Source organism: Balaenoptera musculus, chromosome 2 (genome assembly GCF_009873245.2).
Source record: "Balaenoptera musculus isolate JJ_BM4_2016_0621 chromosome 2, mBalMus1.pri.v3, whole genome shotgun sequence".
NCBI classification, from domain to species: domain Eukaryota; kingdom Metazoa; phylum Chordata; class Mammalia; order Artiodactyla; family Balaenopteridae; genus Balaenoptera; species Balaenoptera musculus.
In genome coordinates, this window is record NC_045786.1 from 13,939,878 (window position 1) to 13,953,763 (window position 13,886).

The 13,886-nt window shown below is 47.4% G+C and overlaps 1 non-coding gene across 1 annotated transcript; it reads left to right on the forward strand.

Moving 5' to 3' along the window:
• Nucleotides 1-12,838: 12,838 nt before the first annotated feature.
• LOC118891362 lies at nucleotides 12,839-12,945 on the forward strand. The gene has a single exon (XR_005018946.1). It is a non-coding gene; the product is annotated as a U6 spliceosomal RNA (small nuclear RNA).
• The last annotated feature ends 941 nt before the right edge of the window (nucleotides 12,946-13,886 follow it).

Below are 13,886 nucleotides of genomic sequence, written 5' to 3' on the forward strand. Positions count from 1 at the left end.
ACAGCAGCAGAAGGCAGTAGAAGGAACCCTAAATCTCCCACTTCCTTTGCCCCTAAGTTGAGCCGACCCAAGCTGAGCTGCGTGAAGGCCGAGGTTGCTTGTGCAACCGAGCACTTAGGCTCCTGCGGCTGGAAACTACCAGACTCTCTGTGGAATGATGACCGCCTACAGGGAGGCTGATTCTGCCCTATAAAGCTGTTTACTTCCCTAAAGCTACATAGGTCCTTCCTCTCTTGAGGTTGGGGAGAGTGAGTAGGTTGGGTCCATTCAGGTCCAGGAGCAAACTATCACTCAAAAAAGTTACTTTGAGAAGCTAGGGTTCATGAAACCAGTTCTCTCTCTTCCTGAGTGTGGGAAAGACTGAGTCAGGGGCAATTTGGATAAGAAAGGAATCTCTGTTTTGCTATGGTCCCCCTTTGGCCTTCTTTTAGTTTGCATTTCTTTTTCTTCTCCTTCTCCTTCTTCTTCTTCATCATCATCAATGTCACATCAGGAAGAACAGTGGGTTAAAGGCACCAGCAGACTTGCAGTGTGAGGGCCTGCTGAAGCTGACTTGAGGCCTGGCTGTGTCTGGACAGGTGGCTCAGAGCGCAGAGATCCCTGCTCTTGTGTGAGGAGAGGAAAGCTGGAGAGAAGGAATCTCCTGGGTAGGGACTCTCTGTCCCAAGTTACCTAGGAGCAGGTTCTGCATCCAGGCCCTAAACGCTGGGATCCTGAAAAACCTGCTCTGCTCTGCTGTAAAGTACCTGTTGCTTAAAGCTGCTTGGGGAGCCCTTGGGCCCCTGCCCTATTGTAAGTCTTGGGGGTTAGGTCTGGCTTCCCCTGGGGCTGCTGGATTCACCTGTCATTACGCTCACTGCCCAGGGACCCTGACAAACCTCCACAATGTGGGTCTGAAAAAGGGCGCTTAAGGTTCACTGATCTGTGTGTAGAACTTTGCAAAACTGCAAATAAGCGAGAAAATTTTCTATTCTTGGGAAGGGAAATACAAGTTTGCACTTCACATGGAAGCATGAGAAAAAGTGTGTGTGTGTGGGGGGGACTTCTGGCCACAGCCCCACTGTAATCTCCAGAACAATTTCATTTCCTCTGCGGCACCCTGGCTACCCTAGCCGAGGCCTGCGAGAGGTCAGGGAGGAGAAGAAGCTTAAAAGCGGGGATGGGGAAGAGGAGAGGTGGCGAGGCCCTTAGCAAGGTCTCAGGTGAGGGCCAGGCCGGCTGCTGAGGAGGGGACCTACAGGATGGAAGGCCGCAGGACGGGGGGAGGGACAGAGCCACGTCTTTTGGAAGGTTTCGGTGTTTTCGAGAGGGGTTTTTCGCAGGAATTCGCACGGCCTGCCTCCGGGGCAGCCCGCTGGCGCTCTCCCCCGCCCCTTCTCGCAGAGCAGGTCACAGGGAGCTCGGGTTTCCGCGGAGGCCCCGCGCCCTGGCCGCCCGCGCTGCGCCCGCCTCGGCGCGCAGGCCTTTCCCGCTTGCTGAGAAAGGGAAAAGCGCGCGCCCCGGCTCGTGCGGGCTGGAGCGTGTCCGTGCCGAGGGAGATCCGGTGCTCCGGCGGAAGCCAAACTGCCCCGGCAGGCCCTATAAATCCGGCCGGTCGCGCAGGCGGGAGAGGGCACTCCTGTCGGGGCGGCCGACATCCCAGGCTGTCGCGCGGCTTCTGGGAACCCGCGGGCTGCTGAGAGAAGCAGGCCCCGGGAAGCTCGTTCTCTCTCCCTCCAAAGGGTGGTTGGAACTTTTGAACCCTTTAAAGTGATTGATCGTGTCCCACCAGAGAGCGGCTCCACCCCCGTCCCCATCTCCACCGCCTTCCCTTGTCACCTCGGCTCTAAGTGTGCGCGGAGACACGCGGGCGCGAGGGTTGGCGCGTTTGGAGATGCGAGCCGCAAACGCGAGCATTTGTGTATGAATGCGTGTCAAACAGACAGGGCCAGAGCGGCTGTCGCGATTTTGGATGAATCCTGGTGTAAGAACCCATTACGGGAGGGTAGGAGTCGCGTCTCTGCGCCCAAAGCCCTCTAAGAGGAAGACGTAAGCGACAGCTATTCCCAGGAAACCGTCCCGGCACGCCCGCCTCCCGCCATGGAAGTCCTCGCAGGAGCCGGGCTCCGCACTGGGAGCCTTCAGGGAAGTCAGGATGAAGGCTCACAGCCTCTACGTGAAGTTGGTGTCATTAATTTGGCTGCTCGGAGCCAGTAACACACTCAACGCCTCTGGCTTTGGGATTGTCTCGGAGCTGGGACCCAGGCGTAGGCGACCCAGGGCTGCGGATGGGAAATGCGAGTGTTGGAGGCTCTGGGATGTGTCTGAGTGGGCTGGGTAGAGCTCGCAGGGCAAAGGTTGGCTCTTCCTCGCCCCAGATAAATTCTTGGTTAACTTGTGTAGACTAAACACATTAATGTTATTAAATGGGGTAAATAGAAGGGGGTTGAAAGTGGGGGGCATGCCAACTGGACCCAGACCCGTCATACTTCTCTTCCGTGACAAGTCAGGATGCTTCCAACACGAAAATAGAAATTATAACATTCACTGGACGAATTAATTTTTGACGATTTACGGTATGATTTTCTTTCAAAGCGGCATTCATCGGTTCTTTCGATCAGTAGTGCGGTCCAAAAGGCAGAAATATAAACAAAGCACTTTCTGCTTTGCGGAAACCCCTTAACAGTATCTCCCAGAGAAAGACCAAGACACTTTGTGAATTTCCCCCCAGATAATGCCTACATATTCCGAATGACTGATCAGAGAACTCCGGTATTGTTAATAAAATGAGAGGAAGGCGAGTGACGTGGGAGTTCGAACAATGGCATTTCTGAATCGTTTTGCTTGATTGTACATTTGGAGCTTCATGACCCAGGGATAGGACTCTTTAACTACGGTGAATACACCAAAACATCAACCAAGATTTAGAACTCTAGATCCTGTTTTAATCCCATTTCAGTCTAAATTACAGTGGGAAAATATAAAAATCTAAGAGGAGAGGAAATTACGCCATCATATAGTGACCTAAAGTTTTAATTGCTCCAAGGGGGAAATAAAGTGGAAAACCAATATTCTGTTCATTCACTTTAAGGAATAAGCACTGACAAGTAAAGTGTGTTTGGGAGGGTAGGTACTAAGAATATTTAAGTGGGGTAAATATTTTATATTTATTTCGGGAGACATACTGGAGAAATGTATAGGGAGATTTTATGCGTATGTGAGAGAAAAAATATAGTCCCCCTCTGTTGGATAAAAAGTGAGGCTCATCAGCAAACTGATGCTAAGAAATAATTAGATACCTTTAAGTGGACTCTAAATTTCCATTATTATTTGGAAGGCTTCTCTATTTCGTGGAGGGGAAATTTTTTAATGCCAAAAGTTGTGTTAAATGTTAATTTAACCCAGGAATTGTTGAGAGCCATCTTCAAGTTGGAAAAACGGAATGTGTTTGAGCAAAGTCTATTTTTAACCACAGAAAAGTGTGAGATAGTGTGGGCTCTGTGTTGGGTGGGAGTAGAGTCTATGGCAACTTCGCTTTACAAAAAACATTGATTCTTCAATGGAACTTATCCTCAAACCTCAGAAACTTGAAAAATAGGAAGTTTTAAGTATTATATATTAAACTGAACCGATGCAACACAGAAAGACGAAGTTGTAGTAAAAGATGTTACAGTTATATTCTCCCAATTTTTAGCAGATAAACTACAGCAAAGGGGAATGTAACAGGAAGACATAAAAATAGACCAAATATGTTATAAATAATGGAATAGAAAGGGTTGTTGCACAATATGGGTTCACAATCTTATATTCTGAGGGGTAGATTTTAATGAGAAGCCTCTCTGTTGCATGGGAATTGGGAATCATAAGAATTATTTACGCAGCAAGAAGGAACAAAAATTAATTATTAGGAGCTCAGTAATCACCAAATAAACTCTGAGCTTTGAGGTTAAAAATAGACGACTATCTTCATGTTCAATTATACAGTATCAATTACTAATACAACTGATGTTTCAGCGTCTCAGCGAGACCAGATACCATCTTCTATGGAGATATCTTGGTATTAATTAATGACTGCTTTATTCTCATTATTCACAAGGAAAAATAGGGGTCGTGTCACATTAAAATTAAGATTATCTTAGTTTATCTGGCCCTTAAAGATCATTCAAGTAATTATATTTGAATTAACAGAGGTAGGCAATTTATCCTCGTTATTATTTTGTTGTTGTTGTTCAAAGACAGAAAATAAAGATCAGAAATAAGCAAAGTTTCATTTTTGAAGATAGGAAGAACCAAACAAACATGTCTTGACTTCTGCAATATTTCCCTTGCTAAAGGGGGAATGAGGGAACTGTATAAGACGTGACTTTGCAAAGTCAAGTCCTTTTTAAAAGGCTCGGATCGAAATTCTTGCTATGCAACAAGGATTCAGGTTTGATTAATTTTCTGCAAGCGACGTGACAGCGGTGTTTTGAAAGATTAATTAAAATTGAAGTGATAGGGAGCAGGAATTCAACCTGCAGAGGCGTCCCAGGCGCCTTGGGGGGCTTTGCAAGCGAGTCCCAAGCTCAAACTACGGGCTTTCCCGAGCCTGGGACGCAACTCCCCGTCTCCTGGAGAGGAACGCGGAATTTGGCAAGGCGCCCGCCTGGCCGCCTGGCATCCCGAGCTGGCCGCCAGCTCTCGGGGGTGGGGACGGGGTGTGTCCCGGGGAACCCGCTGCCGAGAGGACTGCTGGCGCGGCTCTCGACGAGCCAGTGAGGTCCAGGGTCACGCTGAGAGGCCGGAGGGGACTCCAGAAAGCCTCGAGCTGATAGCCCCGGGCCTCCCAATTTCCGGGGGTAGGGGGACACCTACTTTGTACCCGGGCTCGTGCGGAGCCCCCTCTACAGTCGCGAGCGTGCGGGCGCGTGGAAGGCGAAGGCGCATCCCCAGAGACGAGGAAGTGAAGGGCTCGGCCGCTGGGCTGCGGCTGCCGGGCCGGGGCGCAGGCCTGCACCGGCAGTCCTGCCTCGTCGGCGGAGACTCGGAACTCTGGGAGGCCCTTCACTGCCCGACTCCCCTTACCTCTCCGCTCACTCCCGCCCCGGGTTCTCCCCTCCCCCCCGCAACCCTGTCCCCTAGCTCCACTACGCGACGCCTTCGCCGGAGTAAGAAATTAGCTGCTTGCAACTGTAACTGTACTGAAGGAGATACAATCGCGGGAGCCCTCGGGGTCGCGCGCGGCAAAGTGGCGATGCGGGTGGCGCCCCAGAGGGTAGGTAGGGGGAAGCCGGGGGCGTTTGTTTGCACTTCGCCTCCCCGGGGCGCCAACTACAGTGTCCCCTTCTCTCGACCTGGGGGGCTCAGGTCCTGACCTTGAGGCCGCGCCGCGCGGGCTCTCTCCCCGGCTGCAAGGGCGGGCTGGGTTGCGCGCCAGCGGGTCCCCGGGCCGCCCGGTAGGGGCGCTGGCCGGGCGGCTTCCCGGCTGGGGCGGGCCCTCCGCCCTGCGGCGGCGCCGGGAAACCCCTGCCTCTGCAGCGGGTCCCCGGGGACGCAGCCTGAAAGTGTCCCCGGGGATTCTCCGTGCCGCGGTGGCAACGTGGTTTCTCCTCCTCCTCGCGTCTGCCTCTCCCACCCTCTTCCCGGAGACCTCGGAGCGGCGGCGAAGTGGGAAGGGAGGCGGGTAAACACACGGCGAAGGCCTGGGAGCGGGAGCTGGGGGACTCCGGGGCGAAAAGGAGGCACTGGGATGCGGAGAGGGGGCCGGGGGCCAGGGGGACTCGGCTGGGGAAGGCTGGGGCGGGGGGCGAGGCGAGAGTCCCCTCCCTTCCGAGTGGCGCAGGGGGACCTCTTCCCCGGGGAACCCCCACCCAGCAGCTCCCAACCTCGAGAACAAAGGGTCTGGGAAGCACGGCCGGGGTCGCGGAGCGGAGGTGCAGGGAGGCAGGAAGGCAGGCGGTGGGGGCAGGGGAGGACGCCTCGCCACATTTCCTCTCCCGGCCGAATGACGGAAAAGCTCCCTCCAGCCAACGCCTCACTGAGGCCGCTTCAGAATCCGGGAGGGTTCGGGTTCCTTACCTAACGGCTGCACTCGCTCCCTTCCTCCCCCAGCGTCCCCACCCCCTCCGGGGACTGCGGCCCGGGAGCCGCAAGGCAGGCGGCGCGCCGCGGCGCGGGCGGAACCGCGGGGCAGCAGCGCCCCCTGCAGGTGCCGGGCGCCTCTGTAGCCGCCGCGCCGACTCTTTAAGGTGGAACCGGCCTCGTTCCCCACCCGCGCGTTCGGCTCTCCCGCAACCGTGCTTCCACCCGCGGAGTCTCCCTCGAGAAGCGGGCCTGGCAGTCCAGAACGGTCGGAGGCTGCTGGCTCCTACTGCTATTTCCTTGACCCCTTGGCCCCGCTACCTGAAGGTCCTCGTCCGCGGATGCCCCGGTATCGATTTCGACAATCACCATTGATAATTCCCTGCTGGTATAAAAAGAGGCTAAGTCATGCGTCAGGGCTGAAAGACGAAAACGGCGTTTCTTTAACTTGAAAGCAAACTTTTATTTTCGTTTATTAAAAGCAGAAGTCCACCAGGAAAGGGTCGCCGGGGGTTGGTGACCTGTCCATGGGTCTTTCAGATGTAAGTGTTCAGGATGAGCCTGGCCGGTCCCGGAATCGCATTCAGCGCCCACACCCCGCAAACTCCTGGGCAGGTGCCGGTGCAAGAGGCCAGGGAGGAGCGGCGGGCCCACAGGAAACCTCTCCTTGTGCACCTCCGGCACCCCTGGCTTCAGCTCACTCTCGCCCGGATGCTTTGTTTATTTGGTGAAAGCAAGGAACGTGGAGAGGATCGAAAAGCAGTTTTTCTTTCTTTCCTTTTTCCCTTTTAACTAAAGAGTGTGCGTGTGAACTCATCGTTTCTTGGGTATAAGTGACCTCAGCGAACTCGAGATTCTTGGGGAAAACCTACGAGCACCGAGCAGGGCACGAACAAGCCAACTCCGGTTCCGGTGCCATCTGCAGTAAATTCCTTTTCTTTGCTCTTCCCTCTTCCGCGTCTTGGAGAGGGGTCCCCCAGGGGTTGTCACAGGATTTCCGCACACCCAGGATCCGGACTCTCAGAGGAAAGCTCAGGTCCCGGCGCCGGGAGGGCGCGGGGGAGGGGAGGCAGTGCCGGCCCGGAGCGTGAAGTTTACCTGCACAGAGGGAACCGGCCTTCCCCTCCCCACGCCACCACCCCCTCCCGACCCCACCCGGCGCGCAGTCTCGGCTCCGCCCTGCCGGGCCCCGCCCCAGGGAAGCCGAGGCCGCAGGTCGGGCCGCAGCGGGAGGAGCTCGCCCCGGCAGGTGCCGCAGGGTCACGCCTTCCCCGGGGGTTGCAAACCGCAAGCGAAAGTCGAGGAGGGCTGGAGCTTTCCCTCTAATCCGTTTTACACTCTGAAAACCGCAAAGCTGTCGCCTAGCCGGCCACTTTTTAATTGGGAGGCAAACAGACGAAAAACCAAAACAAGCGCGCGAGCTGACTTTCCCTGTGTTTTTCCTTCTCAACGAAAAGCCCGCTCTCTGGTGAAGCGGGAAACGGCTCCGCGCTCACATTTGCTCTCTTTGAGGTCTGTACTGGCGGCGCCCCCAGGGCAGGGGGCAGCCTGGACTGGGCCCTCTCACCACCCTCTTCCCCCAACTCTTGGGTCTCCACGCGCATCTCGTCCCTCCACGGGTCACGCCGAGGCCATACGAGCCGTGCAAGCTCCATCCTGCGCTTTCTCGCTCGGGCTGAAGGGCAGATGTGGGTGCTTGGGTGTTGGGGGCTCCGAGGGCTTTGAATTATCCCCAGACCCAGGTTCCCCCGACGCCAGGCGCGGGAGGAGGAGGGCTTTGGGCCTCCAGTCCGGGGGCTCGGAGACCCCAGGCCGACCACAAGAAGCACTTGCCCGACGCGCTTCGAGTCTCGCAGTTTTCCCTGGGGGAAAGCAGAAGTTGGTGGCCACACCGCGCGGCGCCAGAGCAAGCTCTCAACTTGCCGCGAGCCCTGCCGGGGGTGCTCAGCCCCCGGGGGAGGCGCCGGAGAAGCAGGAGAGCAGAGGGCGGGGTACGGGGGAGGCCGCCCGGGTCAGGTGGGCCGAGTCCCAAGATAGTGGGTGTCCACTTATCACGTTGATGTGTTAAGAAAGGTCCTATGTGTTAAGAAGGGTCTTTCGTGGAAAATCCTTTTTAGTCAAATTAGTGGTCGTGGAGGTACAAGGAGGGAAGGAAGGCAAAAGAAAGGAGACGGACCTTATTTAAAAAGAAAAACTGGGGAAAATGGAGTGGTCAAATTGTGGAGAGGAAGGGAGGGAAGGAAGGATGGAGGAGGCTTTCCTTCTTTGTTCTTTAAAAGCCCGAGCACTTTCTTTCTAAATCAAAATACAGAGAGCCAGTCTTTCTTGAAGCATGGTTAGGTAGCTAAGAGATACTGCTCATTAGTTCACTTTTAAAGCATTTGCTGGGTTGAGCAAAATTTTTAGAAGGTTCTTTCTCACCAGCCCCAGACTGAGCTCAACTCATTTTAATTTAAAGCAGATTTGAAATAAAAATTTCAGAAGAGAAAATGTGTGTATGTATCTGTACACGTATGCACATGCAACAGAGTTTGTATTCCCTCTAGTCTATTTCTAAGACAAGCAATTCTATAGTAAATTACATATGACGCCTGATTTTTTTCCTAGTATTGTATTGTCACCAGAGAGAAGAGTCCTGGGTTATCTTTCTCTCCATTCCCCATTAATAAATCTAAGAGAGAGAACCATTATATGATTGTGGCTCTTTTCCCCTCTCTTTCTGGCTTTCGTTCCCACACATGAACACACACACAGAATATACATTATGTGCTTCCCTAGTCAGCCTGTAATGTATCATCTATAAATCCATGCCCATGTCTTGTTTCCATTGAAATTTGGAACATGTTGAGGACCTAACTTTTGTTCTTGGTGGTGTGTGCATTTCATCAGGGATCTTTGGTAAACCAATAAACCAGTTATCTTTGCTTTGAATTTATTTCTTTGTGATTAATGGAAAATAGCATTAATGAGTGGTTTAAACAGTATTTTTATATCAAATATCAACAAATAATTTTTAAAAAACTATAGTTTCCAAATGTTCAGAATAATGGCTTCCCATTTACAGTTATATTTTGGCAAAACTACTTCATATTAATTGAAAATGACTAAAACATGCATTCTATTTAGAGATGCTTATTCACTGAGATTGAACTCCAACAACTTAAACTATCTGGATCAAATTACTTAAGTCATTCCTACTGAAGGAGGGGTTGGAAAATTAGAAACTGTGGAATACTTTTTAGCCTTTTCATAAAGCTTTAATTAAATCTGACTTTTGTGAAAAATAAAACTAAAATACAATTATCCGTTAAGTGGTCTTGTAGAATATATGTTAAAAAAAAAAAGAGTGCCCAAAGTATATTTTAATGAAACTAGATGAATACAAATATAACTGTTGTTTTCCCAGTGATTTTTCTCTCTCAAACGTAAGACATGTAGGACTTCAGAACATGCTCTTTTATGTGTTCTGATAATAAGAAAACCATTGCTGCTTTTCTCAGAGGAGCACAGTTATCTAGGGGCAATGCCAAAATCATTAGATAAGCCTCATCTTTCCTATCACATTATTGTCTACATGAAATTCCATCTTAGAAAATATGCAAGAATATTACATTTTCCTGAAGCTTGAAAATACAATAAAATTTGAAGTGTTGAAAATATGATTCTTAGTTGACAGTATCTTAGAAGTTGCAGAAGTATCCATCTTTTTTTGAGATGGCTTTAATAATGACCGACTTTAATAATGTTGGAAAGTAAGGAAAGATTTCAGTAGCAGGCAAGATGTGATGAATGGACACAAGGAACAATGAAGCTATTGACAAAACATGCTAAGTTTTTAGAATTCTATCTAAATTATTATTTTTTCCTTCCAGTGGCAGAGGAAGAAACCCAAGTGCATCAATGTTCATCAGATGTAGGGTAATAAAAATGTGGGCGGGTGACAGTCAATGAGCTGTGACTGTAATATGGTTGTTAGTGTAGGTGAGTGAGTGCACTGAAACATTTGTTCCTGTTTTAAAAAGGTCTCTGGTCCTCAGTGGAAATAGGGGAATTTTGTAGAAACTTGAGGCCAAGAGGGAAAGAAGACTAAAAAAAGAATAATGGAAATTCAGTAATTAAAAAACTATTTGTTTTCTATTTTAGATTTGATTTTAGATTCGATTTTAGTCAATTGTTCCTGCGAGCTATTTAGATGAAATAAATGGAATGTCACTTAATAGGCAGATGCTCTGATACATTTTCTTCTTCAAGGATCTGGTTCCTGGCATTCAAAGAAAACTAGGATTCAAGTTAGTATTAGAACTTGAACTTGTTCTGCCAGAGTGAAAATTGGTTCCATTAGGCGTCAGTCACAGAACTCTTACAGACCTGGCTAGAGCTGTGGTTATGATGTATCCAACTAGCTGAAATAATAAAGTTGTAAGTAATGCTGGATGTGCTTTGGGAAGCCATCCAGGGGGTTTAATTTTTTTTAATGAAAGTTTCCTAATTTTACAATCCTCATAAATCTGAAACAAATCTGATTATGGTCATCAGGGTAAATTAAAACTTAATGCCTGACCCTTTGGAGATAACATAATAAGAATAACTTAAAATGCAAAATATTCAGTTGTGTGCAATCTTTAGTACGGATTCATTCCTGGACGTTTTTCTTACTCGCTTGCCCATACTTCCTTCTCATTGCAGATTTATAGTGCTCTGGGGGAAATGCTCGTACGAAGTGATATATTAGACAGATCTAACCAAAGCTTAAAAGTTAGTGTCTGACTATATAAATAAAAATCTAAACAAAAACAGCCACTAAAAGGAAAATTAACTGTACCTTAAGTGAACAATTGTACCCAATGTGGTAAGAGGAATGGGACAAATATGCATGTTTTTCAAAAGTTCATAATTTATTAAATATAGGAGAATTTTAAATAAATCCAATTCATAATACACATGTGGATTTATGTATATAAATATAATGATCATTCCTAAATTAAATAAAATTGATTGGAACCCTGGGGTGTTCCTTATATGAAAATATGTAATAGCTTTCATTAAATAATGAATTGCATATTATAAAAATTTTAAAAATACTAATAAGAAATAGAATATTAGACTCAATAGAAAAATTAAAATAAATTTAAATTCTCCTAATTTATTATAGAAATCTGTTTTCTCTTACTTTTCCTTTTGAGCAGAAAATTTGTCAACTTGTTATTTTGGCATCAATTTCTCCTTCTATGTATTTTATTTACTTGTGAACAAATGTTATTAGCTAAGTTTTAGTACTAAATACCATAATCATAAAATCTCAGAGATCATGTTTTGATGTGAATATTAATTCAAATTTAGAAGTATTTATGGATAACTCAGAAAGCTTACTTACTTTATTTTCTTATTACTCATAGCCACCAGATTTTTAACTTCTTTTGTCCATAACGGCCGATTTTTAAGACATGTTAAAAACAAACACTGGGACTTCCCTGGTGGCGCAGTGGTTAAGAATCCGCCTGCCAATGCAGGGGACACGGGTTCAAGCCCTACTCTGGGAAGATCCCACATGCCACAGAGCAAATAAGCCCGTGCGCCGCAACTACTGAAGCCCGCGCTCCTAGAGCCCGCGCTCCGCAACAAGAGAAGCCACCGCAGTGAGAAGCCCCGCACCACAAGGAAGAGCAGCTCCTGCTCACGGCAACTAGAGAAAGCCCACACAGCCAGAAAAAAAAAAAAAAAAAATGCTATCTTCAACAATTTTTGTAATTTGGAACTTGAACTGAACCTGCTTAAATTTTTAAACAAGTGGTTAAAAGTAGATAAAGGGAGTAGTTTGAATTTTTTTTTTTTTGCCAATTAAGGAAAAAAATTGAGGAATATTCCTCTCAGTAAATTTAGATATTTTTTTAGTTCTTACAAAATATCTGTTGGCTCCAAAAATCACTGAACAACTAAAAAGGCCGCACTGACAGTTAATGGTCACCCAGCTATTAAAAAGTAGCTCTGTAGACTTTACCAGAAGCTGAATGTCAGAGTTCGCTCTTCCTGTTTTTTTTCCCTTCCAGATTCAGAGGAGATTGCTTTGCCCTATGGGGAGATTTGCTCTTCCTAAGTGTGGAAAAAAATGTGATAGGCAGTTCCAGGAATGTTGCCTTTGACAGCTTGTCTCAGAGGACTTAATATTCTAGGTGGCAATTGGCCAAAATAAGTAGGAAGCTTAGGTAACTGCCAAGCTACAATACCGATGAAAATTCTGCCATAGCTAATTAGAAAGCGGAAGGAAAGTTTTTACATTAAAAAAGAACTAGGAGGGACTTCCCTGGTGGTGCAGTGGTTAAGAATCCGCCTGCCAATGCAGGGGACACGAGTTCAACCCTTAGTCTGGGAAGATCCCACATGCCACGGAGCAGCTAAGCCCGTGCGCCACAGCTACTGAGCCTGCACTCCAGAGCCCGCGAACCACAACTACTGAGCCCGTGTGCCACAACTACTGAAGCCCACGTGCCTAGAGTCCATGCTCCACAACAAGAGAAGCCACTGCAATAAGAAGCCCGTGCACCGCAACGAAGAGTAGCCTCCACTCGACGCAACTAGAGAAAGCCTGCGCACAGCAACAAAGACCCAACGCAGCCACAAAAAAAAAAAAAAAATTTATTAATTATAAAAACAAAAAAGAACTTGGAATTAAATGGCTAGTGGTGAGGGACAACTATTCCTGGTGTGTGTGTATTTGTAGGGAAAGGATAAGCATTTGTTGATTTTTATAATAATCTTATTAAAAAAGCTATTTGACAATTGATTTAAAAATATTATAACAGTGCTCACTTCGGCAGCACATATACTAAAATTGGAATGATACAGAGAAGATTAGCATGGGCCCTGTGCAAGGATGACACGCAAATTCATGAAGCATACCATATTTTTAAAAAGAAAAACTATATTATAACAGCTATCTGAGAATAGCTTTACTTGAACGTTGGTTTCAGAAATCAGAAGCACATCATTAACAATACTTGCCTTTGTCTGAGCTATGAAAATAAGATAATGCGGAATCACGAAAATTCTTTTAATGGTTGCAAGTTTGTCCCATTCCAGAATGCACAGCCCTTTGCAATGTGAGTTTGCTGCTCCCATCCAGAAGTGGACTCTATCCTCCACTCCCTGGAATATGGGCTGGGCTTGTGACTTTGACTAATTGGATAGAGTGGAGATAATGTTATACAAGTTTTGGAATTAAGGCCTGAAGAGATCCAGCAATTCCACTCCTGGGCATATATCCAGACAAAACTCGAAAAGATACATGCACCCCTATGTTCATAGCAGCACTATTTACAACAGCCAAGACATGGAAACAACCTAAATGTCCATCGACAGATGAATGGATAAGGAAGATGTGGTATATATATATATATATACATACATACATATATATATATATATACACAGTGGAATATTACTCCGCCATCAAAAAGAATGAAATAATGCCATTTGCAGCAACATGGATGGACTAAGAGATTATCATACTAAGCGAAGTAAGTCAGAAAGACAAATACCATATGATATCACTTATATGTGGAATCTAAAACATAACACAAATTAACATACCTACAAAGCAGAAACAGACTCACAGATGTAGAGAACAGACTTGTGGTTGCCAAGGGGGAGAGGGTGGGAGTGGGGGCAAGAATGGGGGTTTGGGGTTAGCAGAGGCAAACTATTGTATATAGGATAGATAAACAAGGTGTTATTGTATAGTATGGGAACTATATTCAATATCCAGTGACAAACCATAATGGAAAAAGAATATGTATATATGTATGGCTGAGTCACTTTGCTGTACCAAAGAAATTAATACATTGTACATC